At 36.0% G+C, this 16,276-nt stretch overlaps 1 protein-coding gene across 2 annotated transcripts in view; it reads right to left on the reverse strand.

Annotated features, from left to right (window-relative positions):
- VWA8 (von Willebrand factor A domain containing 8) overlaps positions 1-16,276 on the reverse strand; it is a 395,340-nt gene that overhangs the window by 294,775 nt on the left and 84,289 nt on the right. The window lies entirely within an intron of this gene.

A 16,276-nucleotide genomic window follows, 5' to 3' on the forward strand; every position in this document is an offset into this window, starting at 1 on the left:
TTAAACCTTTTTCTTCCCAGTCTTGGATGTGTCTTTATCAGCAGTGTGAAAACAGATTAATACAGACAGGATTTCCTTCTTTTTAAAGGCTGAATAATAATTCATTCTATATATACTGCATATTTTCTTTATTCATTTGTTAATGAACACATGTTAATTACCTATCTTGGCTATTATGAATATGCTACAATGAACATGGGAGCATAGATATTGCTTTAAGATACTGACTTTATTTCCTTTGTATATATACACCCAGAAGTGGGACTGCTGGATCATGTGGTAGTTTTTAATTTTTGAGGACCCTCCATGTTATTTTCTATAATGTATGTACTAATCTATATTCTCACCAACAACATACAAGCATTTCTTCTCCACATGCTCACCAACATTTATTACCTTTTATCTTTTTGATATTAGCCACTCTAACAGGTGTAAAGCAATATTTAATTGTGGTTTTAATTTGCATTTATCTGATGATTAGTGATGTTGACCACTTTTTATATATATCTGTTAGCCATTTGTATGTCCAACAAGTATATTTTAAAATGCCTGAGAAATGTCTATTCAGGTTCTTTGCCCATTTCAAACTGGGTTGTTTTATTGCTACTAAGTTGAGTTCCTTTTACAGTTTAGAAATTAACTCCTTGTCAGCTATGGTTTGCAAATATTTTCTCCTATTTTGTAGATTGACTCTTTACTCTGTTGATTGTTTCCTTTGCTGTACGGAAGCTTTTTAAGTTTGATGCAATCTCATTTATCCATTTTTGCTTTTGGTATCATCCCAAAATATTGTTATCCAGACCAATATCTGCAAGCTTTTCCCCCATCTTTTCTTCTAGTAGTTTTATAGTTTCAGTCTTACATTTATGTATTTAATCCATTCTTAGTTGATTTTTGTATATGGTATGAGATAAAGGTCTAATATCATTGTTCTGCATATGGATATACAATTTTCCCACTACCATTTATTGAAAAGACTATCCTTTCCCCATTGTGTTTTCTGGCTCTTTTGTTGAAAATTAATTGACCATTAATAGTATATTATTTCTGGGCTCTCTATTCTGGTTCCATTCGTCTATGTTTGTTTTTAATGCCACTACTATGTTATTTTGATTACTATTCCTTTGTAGAATATTTTGAAACCAGGTAGTGTGGTGCTCCAATGTTGTTTCTCAAGATTGCTCTGGCTATTTGAGGTATTTTGGGGTTCCATATGAATTTTAGTATTTTTTCCATTTTTGTGAAAAATGTCATTGGAATTTTGGTAGAGATTGATTGCATTGAATTTGTATATTGCTTTGGGTGGTATCTTTAGTGTTTTCTGTATATAAGATCATGTCATTTGGAAATAGAAAAAAATTTTACTCCATCTTTTCTGATTTGGGTACATTTTATTTATTTTTCTTGCCTAATTGCTTTAGCTGGGACTTTCAATAGTACATTGAAGAGCGTGGTGACAGTGGGCATCCTTGACTTGTTCCTGATCTTAGAGGAAAAGCTTTCAGCTTTTTACCATTGAGCATAATGTTAGCTGTGGCCTTGTCATATATGGCCTTTATTATGTTTTGCATCTGTAGTCATCTGGGATATTGGTCTGTAATTTTCTTTTCTTGTAGTGTGCTTGTCTGGCTTTGGTATCAGGGTAATAATAATGGATTCACAAAATGAGTCTGAAAGTATTCCCTCTTTTTCAATTTTTTTTTAATTTATTTATTATTATTATACTTTAAGTTGTAGGGTACATGTGCATAACGTGCAGGTTTGTTACATATGTATACTTGTGCCATGTTGGTGTGCTGCACCCATCAACTCATCATTTACATCAGGTATAACTCCCAATGCAATCCCTCCCCCCGCCCCCCTCCCCATGATAGGCCCCTGTGTGTGATGTTCCCCTTCCTGAGTCCAAGTGATCTTATTGTTCAGTTCCCACCTATGAGTGAGAACATGCGGTGTTTGGTTTTCTGTTCTTGTGATAGTTTGCTAAGAATGATGGTTTCCAGCTGCATCCATGTCCCTACAAAGGACGCAAACTCATCCTTTTTGATGGCTGCATAGTATTCCATGGTGTATATGTGCCACATTTTCTTAATCCAGTCTGTCACTGATGGACATTTGGGTTGATTCCAAGTCTTTGCTATTGTGAATAGTGCTGCACTAAACATACGTGTGCATGTGTCTTTATAGCAGCATAATTTATAATCCTTTGGGTATATACCCAGTAATGGGATGGCTGGGTCATATGGTACATCTAGTTCTAGATCCTTGAGGAATCGCCATACTGTTTTCCATAATGGTTGAACTAGTTTACAATCCCACCAACAGTGTAAAAGTGTTCCTATTTCTCCACATCCTCTCCAGCACCTGTTGTTTCCTGACTTTTTAATGATCGCCATTCTAACTGGTGTGAAATGGTATCTCATTGTGGTTTTGATTTGCATTTCTCTGATGGCCAGTGATGATGAGCATTTTTTCATGTGTCTGTTGGCTGTATGAATGTCTTCTTTTGAGAAATGTCTGTTCATATCCTTTGCCCACTTTTTGATGGGGTTGTTTGTTTTTTTCTTGTAAATTTGTTTGAGTTCTTTGTAGGTTCTGGATATTAGCCCTTTGTCAGATGAGTAGATTGCAAAAATTTTCTCCCATTCTGTAGGTTGCCTGTTCACTCTGATGGTAGTTTCTTTTGCTGTGCAGAAGCTCTTTAATTTAATGAGATCCCATTTGTCAATTTTGGCTTTTGCTGCCGTTGCTTTTGGTGTTTTAGACATGAAGTCTTTGCCCATGCCTATGTCCTGAATGGTACTACCTAGGTTTTTCTCTAGGATTTTTATGGTATTAGGTCTAACATTTAAGTCTCTAATCCATCTTGAATTAATTTTCGTATAAGGAGTAAGGAAAGGATCCAGTTTCAGCTTTCTACTTATGGCTAGCCAATTTTCCCAGCACCATTTATTAAATAGGGAATCCTTTCCCCATTTCTTGTTTCTCTCAAATCGACGCAATTAAAAATGATAAAGAGGATATCACCACCGACCCCACAGAAATACAAACTACCATCAGAGAATACTATAAACACCTCTACGCAAATAAACTGGAAAATCTAGAAGAAATGGATAATTTCTGGACACTTACACTCTTCCAAGACTAAACCAGGAAGAAGTTGAATCCCTGAATAGACCAATAGCAGGCTCTGAAATTGAGGCAATAATTAATAGCCTACCAACCAAAAAAAGTCCAGGACCAGATGGATTCACAGATGAATTCTACCACAGGTACAAGGAGGAGTTGGTACCATTGCTTCCGAAACTATTCAAATCAATAGAAAAAGAGGGAATCCTCCCTAACTCATTTTATGAGGCCAACATCATCCTGATACCAAAGCCTGGCAGAGACACAACAAAAAAAGAGAATTTTAGACCAATATCCCTGATGAACATCGATGCAAAAATCCTCAATAAAATACTGGCAAACCGGATTCAGCAACACATCAAAAAGCTTATCCACCATGATCAAGTGGGCTTCATCCCTGGGATGCAAGGCTGGTTCAACATTCGCAAATCAATAAACATAATCCAGCATATAAACAGAACCAAAGACAAGAACCACATGATTATCTCAATAGATGCACAAAAGGCTTTTGACAAAATTCAACAGCCCTTCATGCTAAAAACGCTCAATAAATTCGGTATTGATGGAACGTACCTCAAAATAATAAGAGCTATTTATGACAAACCCACAGCCAATATCATACTGAATGGGCAAAAACTGGAAAAATTCCCTTTGAAAACTGGCACAAGACAGGGATGCCCTCTCTCACCACTCCTATTCAACATAGTGTTGGAAGTTCTGGCTAGGGCAATTAGGCAAGAGAAAGAAATCAAGGGTATTCAGTTAGGAAAAGAAGAAGTCAAATTGTCCCTGTTTGCAGATGACATGATTGTATATTTAGAAAACCCCATTGTCTCAGCCCAAAATCTCCTTAAGCTGATAAGCAACTTCAGCAAAGTCTCAGGATACAAAATTAATGTGCAAAAATCACAAGCATTCTTATACACCAGTAACAGACAAACAGAGAGCCAAATCAGGAATGAACTTCCATTCACAATTGCTTCAAAGAGAATAAAATACCTAGGAATCCAACTTACAAGGGATGTAAAGGACCTCTTCAAGGAGAACTACAAACCACTGCTCAGTGAAATAAAAGAGGACACAGACAAATGGAAGAACATACCATGCTCATGGATAGGAAGAATCAATATTGTGAAAATGGCCATACTGCCCAAGGTAATTTATAGATTCAATGCCATCCCCATCAAGCTACCAATGAGTTTCTTCACAGAATTGGAAAAAACTGCTTTAAAGTTCATATGGAACCAAAAAAGAGCCCGCATCTCCAAGACAATCCTAAGTCAAAAGAACAAAGCTGGAGGCATCACGCTACCTGACTTCAAACTATACTACAAGGCTACAGTAACCAAAACAGCATGGTACTGGTACCAAAACAGAGATATAGACCAATGGAACAGAACAGAGTCCTCAGAAATAATACCACACATCTACAGCCACCTGATCTTCAATTTTTTAGAGTTTGAAAAGTTTTGGTTTTAGTTCTTCTTTAAATATTTATATTTTTATATTTATTTATAAATTATGTTTTTTTATTTTATATATTTTTTCCTATTATATTCATATTTTCCTTTTTCTGCATGCACAGGAGATATATAATCTAAATTAAGTCTGGAAGAGGTCTTTAAGAAAACTATGAAAATTCTAAGTGATAAAGTCTTATATCATAATTTAATTTGAAGTACTTTTTCTCTTAGTTGTGCATCTTACAATTGAGTGCATCTTGAAGCCAATGGAATACAGTAGGTATTATAGTATAGAAATGATAAGTGCCATGAAAAAGGCCATTAAGTGATGCTGAAACAAAGAAGGAGTACATATAAAATTAAGATTTACAGAAATTGAGAGCAGGCAGTGGAGCTAAGTTTTAAAGAGTTAGCAAATTGGCCCACAAGCTCCGAGGGGTGGTTCAGGCAGCATGAACAGTGCAAGAAAGCACGGAGTGGTAGGCAGCAAGTCATGCTGGGGAAACTGCAAGTCATCCCTTAAGGTTGGAGTTATAAGGTAAATGTTAGTTGCACAGTTGAGGTCTTACAGGGGCCAGATAAAAAAGAGCACTGTGTGCTAAACAGCATAACTTCAATATTATCTAGCAAACTGTAAGTCGTGATTTAAAAATGTAAAGTAGGGGGGAAATTAGAACAAAAATCAGTATTGTAAGGATGGAATGGGCAGATCCCAACCTGGAAACGAGTGGAAAGCTTAGAAAGCTAGTGTTGACAAACTCAGTGAGAAGGGCTGAGCACCAGAAATAAAGCTACTGTAGCCCATGGCTTGGCTGTTGGCAGCAGCAAGGAACCCACCAACCCACCCAATGGCCCACCACGGGTTGAAATATATATATAATGTGTGTGTGTGTGTGTGTGTGTGTGTGTGTGTGTGTGTGTGTGTGTGTGTGTAAAGAATAAGAAGTAGAAGAAAAAAGAAAGTTACTGTAGAAGAAATAGAAATACTGATATAAATACAAATTAAAATGTGATAAGGCACTCAGCAATTAAAAGGAACAAACTACTGATACATGCAACAACATAGATGTCTCTCAAATGTATTATGTAAGTGAAAGAAACCAGATGTGAAAGGCACATAGTGTATAATCCCATTAATATAACATTCTAGAAAAGCAAGACTAATGGGGATAGAAAACAGTGGTTGCCACGGGCTGGGTTTAGGTGGACTATACAAGGGAACAAGGGAATTGTTCAAGGTGATGGAAATGCCCTATCTCTCAATTGTAGTACTGGCCCTACTACCAAATGTGTTTGTCAAAATGGACTGAATTTTACTATGTATGAATCATACCTCAGTAAACGTGACTTTAAAAATCCCACCAAAAATGTGATAAGATGGAACACAGCTACACTCATACACTGATGTACTGCTTTTGTCTGCTTTTCTACTATAATAGCAGAGTTGAGAAGTTTTAACAAAGACTTCATGATCCACAAAGCCTAAAAATATTTTCTATCTGGCACTTTACAGAAAAAGTTTGTCAACCCTGATATATGGTAATATTATCATTTTGTTCCATTCGCATTCAAAAATCTTACTTGTTGGCCAGGCATAGTGGCTCATGCCTATAATCTCATCACTTTGGGAGGCAGTATTTGCTTTCTCTATGTGTTATTGAGCTGGGATATTAGTCTTCCTTACTCAGACTGGAACTTACACCATTGGCTCTCTTGGTTCTCAACCCTTCAGGCTCCTCTTAGAACTACACCACCACACCACCACTTTCCTGGCTCTCCAGCTTGCAGATGGCAGATCATGGGAGTTCTCAGCCTCCATAATCTCACACACCAATTTCTTACAAAAAATATCTATAGGTTCTGTTTCTCTAGGAAATCCTAATACAGGCACTAAAATTTATAGTCTGATAAGTTGGAATGTATTTTAAATTTAAAATATTCTACATAAAAGAGGCAGGAGACAAAGCAATATGATTATTAAAGAGAAACTGGGCCAGGAGCAGTGGCTCATGCCTGTAATTCCACCACTTTGAGAGGCTGAGGTGGGGGGGATCACCTGAGGTCAGGAGTTCAAGACCAGCTTGGCCAACATGGCAAAACCCTGTCTCTACTAAAAATACAAAAATTAGCCGGGTGTGGTGGTGTGGGCCTATAATCCAGCTACTCAGGAGGCTGAGGCAGGAGAATCACTTGAACCCAGGAGGCAGAGGTTACAGTTAACCAAGATTGTGCCACTGAACTTCAGTCTGGGCGACAGAGTGAAACTCCGTCTCAAAAAACAAAAAACAAAAAACAACAACAACAAAAAACAAAACAAAAAACAAAAACAGAAGCCTTGGTAAGCCTGGGATTTGAAAAGGATTGCCAGAGTCAACCATTTTAAAGTTCTGATGTGATCAACAGTATACATGGTTCTTGAAAAATAAACTTTATAATAAAAGAAATCTGAAGGAGTTGAAGTAAATAAATTCATATTATGGTAAGAGCTATTCCTTGTGGAAAAAAAAAAACTAAGAAGACAGGATGGATGACAGATTGTAGTAAAATAAAAAAGCAAGAAAACAAGATGAGCTAGAGAATCACGTGAAAAATCAGCCCCGGCTGGGCAGGGTACTTCACACTTGTAATCCCAGAGCTTCAGGAGGCCGAGGTGGGAGGATGACTTAAGAACACATGTTTGAAGCTGCAGTGAGCTGTGACTGCGCCACTGCACTCCAGTCTGGTGGACAGAGCAAAAACATGTCTCAAAAAAGTCAGCCTCCAAGGTCCAACGTTGAATAAAGAACACTTAAATGAATACAAATGTCTTGAAATCTTCATAAGAGAAAAGCACAAAGTCAAGGCAAAGGTAAGGGGCACAGCAATGAATCCAAGACATAGGGCAATAAAAACAAAGGAGAGAGAATAAAAGAATAAAAATATTTCCACCATATTTGGATAAACAAGAGGTGGGGATTGTAGATTAGATGGAAGAGAGGGGAAAGGATTTGGTCTGAGTTTAGCTATAGAAAGAAAAACTTAGCTAAGGAGTCAATGATGATCCTAAGATTTCAACATATTTTAAACCATAATTATTTTCACTAAAAGTCCCATAAACTTATGCGCACTTAAATTTTAGATGAAATTTGACTTGATGTTTAATCTAACTAGCACTTGATCAGAAGGAAAAGATCTCAGATCTAGTGTATTTATGATGATGTAGAAAGCTATCTGGAAATATGCCCTTATCTGGTTGTGAAGAAAAAGAAAAACTTGTACTTCTTCAACACTATGAAATCACTGGCTCAACCCTTTAAAAAAAAAAAATCAGTTAAAAGAATCTGACCTAACACTTGAGCCAAATGATTTATGACTTTTATAGCCTATTATAAAACTTACTTTACATACTGCCTCAAATCTGTGTTAAAGCTCTGTTTTCCTTTTACTTCATATGAAATGCAGTTCTAAAAATAATCAAGTCTAAAAATAAGGCAAAAACCACAGATTAAGTGTAGCTTTATACATGTACAAATAACAGGGAAGTCTCCACATCTTCTAGGAAAACAAATGATGTATCTACTTTTTCCCACTAAATTCTCTATGTTGTATCAAACCTCTGGAACTTTTTCATCAATGTGCACTATATTATTATACAAACCAAATTCATTCTTTAAGTTTATTAATTCCTGTGTCCCACAGAGGAGTCTTATATTTGATCTCAGGGGCTTGGTTTCTATAACAAAAAGCAACTGATTATTTACATGGAAAGAAGCTATACAGCAAAAGAAACAAATTCACCTCCAAAACATATTACAGTTATTATATTTCTCTATCCCTTTCCGAAGTCTATACTTCTAGGAAACTCTTTTCTCTAAACATTTTCTCTAGAAATTAATGAGCAGAAAAGCAAAATGGGAAAAAAGAAAAGGAGTTTTCAGAAAATGTGCCTAGTTTGCTTATCTCTACTATTTCCCAATCTTTGCAGGACATCTAAAAGGTTGACAGGATATGTACAAAGGATGGGTAAATGTTTTTACAGGAAACGTATGTGCCTTTCAATTATCATCATCTGTATTTTTCAGAGCGAGGATTTATAAGACATGACTAAATAACCTTATTCTGTGACAGAAACTAGAAGACACTGAGTTTGTAACTCAAAAGTGTATCAGGAAATAGAAAGGCCTGCCATCAACTTTAACTGTAGCATCTTCCTACACTTATCCATCCATACATTAATAAACTGAACAGGAAACCAAAAAACATTAAAATAAAATAATGTTTTGGTGAGTTTATTGTCACTCTCTAGAAATACAGGAGAAAATCTGTTCTCAGACTCTTAAACTAATTCTTCTACATATCAAGATAGCATCCTCAATGGCAGGAAACTTTGGGAGGCCTTCCAGTGTAGCTACGAGATCTGAATTATTAGATATACACATAATCTTTCGTTTGGTTAATCTTTTAAAGAACAGCAGCATGAAGTGAACGTAAATTTCATAGCTCAAACATACAGTATAAAACTATAAAAACCTGATACAGAAACAGTACTGTCTGGAAAAATTGATGACAAATAAATTATTTCCAGTTTTCATTAGAATGAGATTTTTTATTTTAATGTGAAGAAAATATTCATGTTATACATAATTATATAAATAATAGCAAATGAAGATGGTCTCAAAAAGGAAATTAATATTTTTTCTTCAAGATCTTCTCCACATGATTTCAAAGCAATGGCACATGAAAAGGTAAATTATGCTTATGACCTCCAAGTGGAAACGTAAGATATTTAGAATAAACATTAACTTGTTTTGCAAAATATATTAATAATTCTGGAGGGGGGCATCCCCTATTGTTGGTAGAAAAGCATTTTCATTGGAAATCAGAAGGTTGATGGTTAATGGGTTGGTGAGATGGTAAACTGCCATACTCAGATAATTTCTGCTGCGAGCTATGGAAAGGTATGGACACATGAACGAGCATACTGAGCCTACCATCTATCTTTTGATCTCTGACAAAGACACCAAGAGAAGTGATTATGTAGGAAGGCAGGGTGTCCTCCATTGTATCTTCCATAAATTTAGTTAGAGACAGATATATCCTCACAAATACTATTATTTCCCTTAAAAAATCTAGTAGGCCCAGAATCAATTTATAAGAACTCATTTCAAAATTTATTTTCTGTGGGTTCTAAAATGTGCCACCTGCTATAAAATGTAGAAATTTATTTTCTGTTCCCTACATGTTTATCTTTCAAGAATCAGGTTATCTCTACTAATCTAAATCTCTTCACTTTAACTCATATCCTTCACAATTTCATAAACTTGGATCATACGCTCCTTCATAGAGTTCATCTTTTAAGATAATAGAGGGTCTTAGTAAATATTTGAACCTTTTAAGTCCTTTAATCAGTTAATTATTTTAACTACCTTTACCTCCTTTCTTACCTACCTTTACCTGTCTTTCTTGAAATATGACAATGAAAACTATACAAAATAATAGAGATATAAATCCACCATAGTTTTATATGAAGATGGGATATTTTCTCTTTTGCTTCCAAAACTATTTTCAAGCAACTCAAAATCCTAAATGGTACCTTGGTGCTCTGAATGAATTAAATTACCCAAAAGAAAGAAAAAAAATCAATTTCGGGGAGAATTCTCATGTATACATTTACAGTAGACTCTTCTATTTGTAGCCGAAAAGTTACTGGTAACATATAGTTGCAATTCCTTCCAAACTCTGGCCAATTCAATCAATAGGCACAAAATGCCTTAAAGCAGCAGGGAAGGAATCTCGATAGAATCATTTGAAATATGAGCAACTAGCAAAATTTTCTATGATCTAAGGTCACAGCAACTAACTGGTTTAAATGTCATTTTTCAGAATAAAAGAACATTTTAAATATAAATATATTTAGTGTCAGAAACAATAAAAAAGTGGAACCAAAAAACCAAACTAAAAACACAAAAGTTGTCCTAAAATGTAAGTAAACAGTATCACATTTATTTCCAAAGTCATTCAAACAATAGAGAGACTCTTTTGCTATAATAAGCTATCATAAGCAAATACTGACATATAGAATTTTTTAAATTAGCATGATAAAAATGTCTCAGATGAGATTATTAAAAAAAGACAGAAAAATTCATTCTGTAAGAACACTAGCTGTAAGTTTCTCTTATTACCATATTATATATGTAAACCCACCAAAATAATCTATTCAAAAACAAGTAGAGAGACAAAAGACTTGTACACTGAAAACTATAAAACATTACAGAAAGAAATTAAAGAAGACATAAATAAATGAAAAAACATTCATGTTCATGGATTGGAAGATTTATGCTTATTAAGATGACAGTACTACTCAAAGTGATCTATAGATTAAACACAATTTCTATAAAAATCTCAATGGCATTTTTTTTTCCTGAAGAAATAGAAAAATCCATCCTAAAATTCATATGGAATCTCAAGGGACTCTGAATACTGAAAATAATCCTGGCAAGGAAAAACAAATTTGGAAGCCATATACTTACTGATTCCAAAATTTACTATAAAACGACCATGATCAAAACAGTGTAATACTTGCATAAGGACACACATATGGGCCAATAGAATAGAATAGAGAGCCCAGAAGTAAATCCTTGCAGATATGGTCAAATGATTCTTAATAAGAGTACTAAGTCCATCCAATGGGGAAAGTACAATCTTTTCAACATTGGTGCTGGGAAAACTGGATATTCACACGCAAAAGTTGAAGCTGGACCCTTACCTTACATTATGTACAAAAATTAATTCAGAAAGAATTAGACACCTAAAAGTAAGACCTAAAACTGTAAAATTCTTAGAAGAAAACATAGGGGGAAATTCATGACATTGGATGTTACGATGATTCCTTAATTATAACACCAACAACACAGGTAACAAAAGAAAAATGATAAATTGGACTTCAACAAAATTTAAACATTTTGTACATCTACAAAGACACATGCACACGTGTGTATTGCAGCACTATTCACAATAGCAAAGACTTGGAATCAACCCAAATGTCCATCAGTGACAGATTGGATTAAGAAAATGTGGCACATATACACCATGGAATACTATGCAGCCATCAAAAAGGATGAGTTTGCGTCCTTTGTAGGGACATGGATGCAGCTGGAAACCATCATTCTTAGCAAACTATCACAAGAACAGAAAACCAAACACCGCATGTTCTCACTCATAGGTGGGAACTGAACAATGAGATCACTTGGACTCAGGAAGGGCAACATCACACACAGGGGCCTATCATGGGGAGGGGGGCGGGGGGGGGGATTGCATTGGGAGTTATACCTGATGTAAATGACGAGTTGATGGGTGCAGCACACCAACATGGCACAAGTATACATATGTAACAAACCTGCACGTTATGCACATGTACCCTACAACTTAAAGTATAATAATAATAAATTAATTTAAAAAAAAAAAGATGTATAAAATCCTATTATTAAAATGGTAAAAAGAAAACCCACAGAAGGAATTAAAATGTTTGAAAATCACGGCTGGGTGGGGTGGCTCACGCCTGTAATCCCAGAATTTTGGGAGGCCACGGGGTGCGGATCACAAGGTCAGGAGTTCGAGACCAGCCTGGCCACCATAGTGAAACCCTGTCTCTACTAAAAATACAAAAAATTAGCCAGGTGTAGTGATGTGCAATTGTAATCCCAGCTACTCAGGAGGCTGAGGCAGGAGAATCACATGAACCTGGGAGGCGCAGGTTGCAGTGAGCCAAGACTGCGCCATTGCACACCAGCCCAGGTGACAGTGCGAGACTCCATCTCAAAAAAAGAAAATCATATATGTGGAGAACGAATTCTATACCCAGAATACATTAAAACACTCCTACAACTCAACAACAAAAAGTCCATTAAAAAAAATAAAAAATCAATTAAAACATGAGTAAGGACCACAGCCCACATCGTACTGAACAGGAAAATGCTAGAAGCATTCTCTTTAACAACTGGAATAAGACAAGGATGTCCACTCTCACCATTCCTATTCAACATAGTACTAGAAGTCCTAGCCAGAGCAATCAGGCAAGACCAAGAAATAAAAATAGGAAAAGGGGAAGTCAAGCTATCTCTCTTCACAGATTATATGATTCTATGCCTAAAAAACCCTACAGACTCCACCAAAAGGCTCCTAAAAGTACTAAGTGACTACCGTAAAGTTTCAGGATACAAAGTCAAGGTACAAAAGTCAGTAGCATTTGTATACACCAATAACATCCAAACTGAAAGCCAAATCAAGAACACAATCCCATTTACAACAGCCACAGAAAGAATAAAATACCTAGGAATACAGCTACCCAAGAAAGTAAAAGATCTTTTCTCTACAACAAGAACTACAAAACACTGCTGAAAGAAATCAGAGATTAAACAAACAAGTGAAAAAAAATGCTGTGCTCCTGAGAATTACAGTTGTTAAAATGGCCATACTGCCCAAAGCAATTTACGGATTAAATGCTATTCCTATCAAACTACCAACATCATTTTTCACAGAATTAGAAAAAACTATTCTAAAATTCACATAGATTCAAAAAACAGCCTGAATCGCCAATGCAATCCTTAGCAAAAACAACAAAACCTGAGGCATCATGCTACCTGCCTTCAAACTATACTACAAAACCACAGTAACTAAAGCAGCATGATACTGGTACGAAAACAGATACCTAGACCAATGAAATGGGAAGGGGATCCCAGAAATAAAGCCACATACCTACAACCACCAGATCTTTGACAGAGTCAACAAGAACACACAACAGGGCAAGGACTCCCTATTCAATAAATGGTGCTGGGATAACTGGCTAGCCATAGGCACAGGATTGAAACTGGACCTGATCCTTTTACCATATACAAAAATTACTTCAAAATAGGTTAAAGACTTAAATCTAAGACCTAAAACTATAAAAACCTAGAAGAAAATCTATTCTGACATACTATTCTGAATATGGGCCTTGGCAAATAATTTATGACTAAGACCACAAAAGAACTTGCAACAAAATCAAAAATTGACAAGTGAGACCTAATTAAACTAAAAGCTTCTGAACAGCAAAAGAAACTATCAGCAAAGTAAGCAGACAACCTCCAGAATGGGAGAAAATATTCACAAACATGCATATGACAAGGGTCTAATAACAAAAAGAACAATTCAACAAAGAAAAAACAACCCCATTTAAAAAATTGGCAAAGGGCAAGAACAGACATTTCTCAAAAGAAGACATACATGCAGCCAACAAATATATTTTAAAAAGGCTCATCAACACTATCATTAGAGAAATGCAAATCAAAATCACAATGAATACCATCTCACACCAGTCAGAATGGCTATTATTAAAAAGTCAAAAAATAACAGATATTGGCGAGGTTGTGGAGAAAAGGGAACACTCACCCAATGCTGGCAGCTATGTAAATTAGTTCAGCCACTGTGGAAAGCAGTTTGGAGACTCCTCAAAGAACTTAAAACAGAACGACCATTTGACCTAGCAATCCCCTTACTAAGTATACACTAAATGAAAATAAATTGTTCTACACATATGTTCATTGCAGCACTGTGATGTTAATATTGTCAACTTGATTAGATTGAAGGATGCAAAGTATTGATCCTGGGTGCGTCTGTGAGGGTGTTACCAAAGGAGATAAAACATTTGAGTCAGTGGGCTGGGGAAGGCAGACCCACCCTTAATCTGATGGGCACCATCTAATCAGCTGCCAGCGAATATAAAGCAGACAGAAAAACATGAAAAGGCAAGATGGGTCTAGCCTCCCAGCCTACATCTTTCTCGCGTGTTGGATGCTTCCTGCCCTCAAACATCAGAGTCCAAATTCTTCAGTTTTGAGACTCAGACTGGCTCTCCTTGCTCCTCAAGCTTGCAGACAGCCTATTGTGGGACCTTGTAATGGTGTAAGTTAGTACTTAATAAACTCCTCTTCATATATATATATGTATGTGTGTGTGTATATATATGTGTGTGTATATATATATGTGTGTGTATATCTATTATTAGTGTGTGTGTATATATATACACACTTATATATATATCTCTCTCTCCTATTTGTGTGTGTGTGTGTGTGTGTGTGTGTGTGTGTGTCCTATTAGTTCTGTCCCTCTAGGGAACTCCGACTAATACAAACACTATATACAACAGCAAAGACATGGAATCAGCCTAGGTGCCCACCAACAGTGGACTAGATGAAGAAAATGTGGCATAGATACACCATGGAAAACCATGCAGCCATAAAAAGGAACAAAATCATGTCCTTTGCAGCAACATGGAAGTAGCTAGAGGACATTATCCTATGTGAACTAACACAGGAACAAAAAGTCAAAGCTGCATGTTCTCATAAGTGGGAGCTAAACATTGAGTACACATGGACATAAAGATGGGAACAACAGACAATAAGGACTACTTGAGAGGGGGCTGTGCGTTGAAAAACTATCAGATACTATGCTCACTGCCTGGGTGATGGGATCATTTATACACCAAACCTCAGTGACATACAATTTACCCATGTAAATTGTGACCTGCACATGTACCCCCAAATCTAAAATAAAAATCAAGAGAAAAAAATAAATAAGTTAGACATGGGTAAGAGTTTCAAATAGGTATTTCTCCAAAGAAGATATACAAATAGCCAGTAAGTACATGAAAAAGATGCTTAGCATCAGTAGTCACTAGAGAGCTGCAAATCAAAACCACAGTGAATTACCCCTTCACAGCCATTAGGATAATGACTACAAAAAAAAAAAAAAAAAAAAAAAGGAAAAAAGAAAAAAAAGTGTTAGGGAGAATGTAGAATAATTGAAACCATTGTGCATTGTTGGTGGGAATGAAAATGGTGTAGCTGCTATGGAAAATAGTTTTTTGGCTCCTTAAAAAATTAAACACAGAATTATCATATGATCCAGTAATTCCATTCCTAGGTATATACCTTAAAAAACTGAAAGCAGGGACTCAAATACCTACTTGTACACCACTGTTCACAGCAGAATTACTTACTATAGCCAAAAGGTTACAATAGTGTAAAGGAAACAACCCCAAGTGTCCATCAACAGACCAACGGAGAAACAAAGAGTGGTATAGACATACAACAGAATATGACTTTGCCCTAATAAGGGATGAAAGTCTGATATACGCAACAACACAGATAAACCTTGAAAACATTACAATAAGTAAAATAAACTAAACAAGAAGGACAAAAATTATGATTCCATTTATATGAGGTACCTAGAATAGGCAAATTTATAGGGACAGAAAGTAGAGTTTACCAGGGTCTGAGAGGGAAAGAAAAACTGAGAGCTACTGTTTAACAAGTACAGAGTTTTTGTTTAGGATAATGAAAAAGTTCTGGAAAAAGGAAGTGGTAATGGTTACACAACATTGTGAATGTACTTACTGCCAGTGAATTGTACATGGCGAAACCCTGTCTCTACTAAAATACAAAAAAAATTAGCCAGTCATGGTGGCGGGTGCCTGTAATCCCAGCTACTCAGGAGGCTGAGGCAGGAGAATCACTTGAACCCGGGGTGGGCGGAGAGTGCAGAGAGCCGAGATTGTGCCATTGCACTCCAGCCTGGGCAACAGGGCGAAACTCCATCTCAAAAAAAAAAAAAAAAAAAAAAAAAAAAAAAAAAAAAAAAAAAAAAAAGGCTAATGTGGTAAACTTTAT

This window comes from Macaca thibetana, chromosome 17 (genome assembly GCF_024542745.1).
Source record: "Macaca thibetana thibetana isolate TM-01 chromosome 17, ASM2454274v1, whole genome shotgun sequence".
NCBI classification, from domain to species: domain Eukaryota; kingdom Metazoa; phylum Chordata; class Mammalia; order Primates; family Cercopithecidae; genus Macaca; species Macaca thibetana.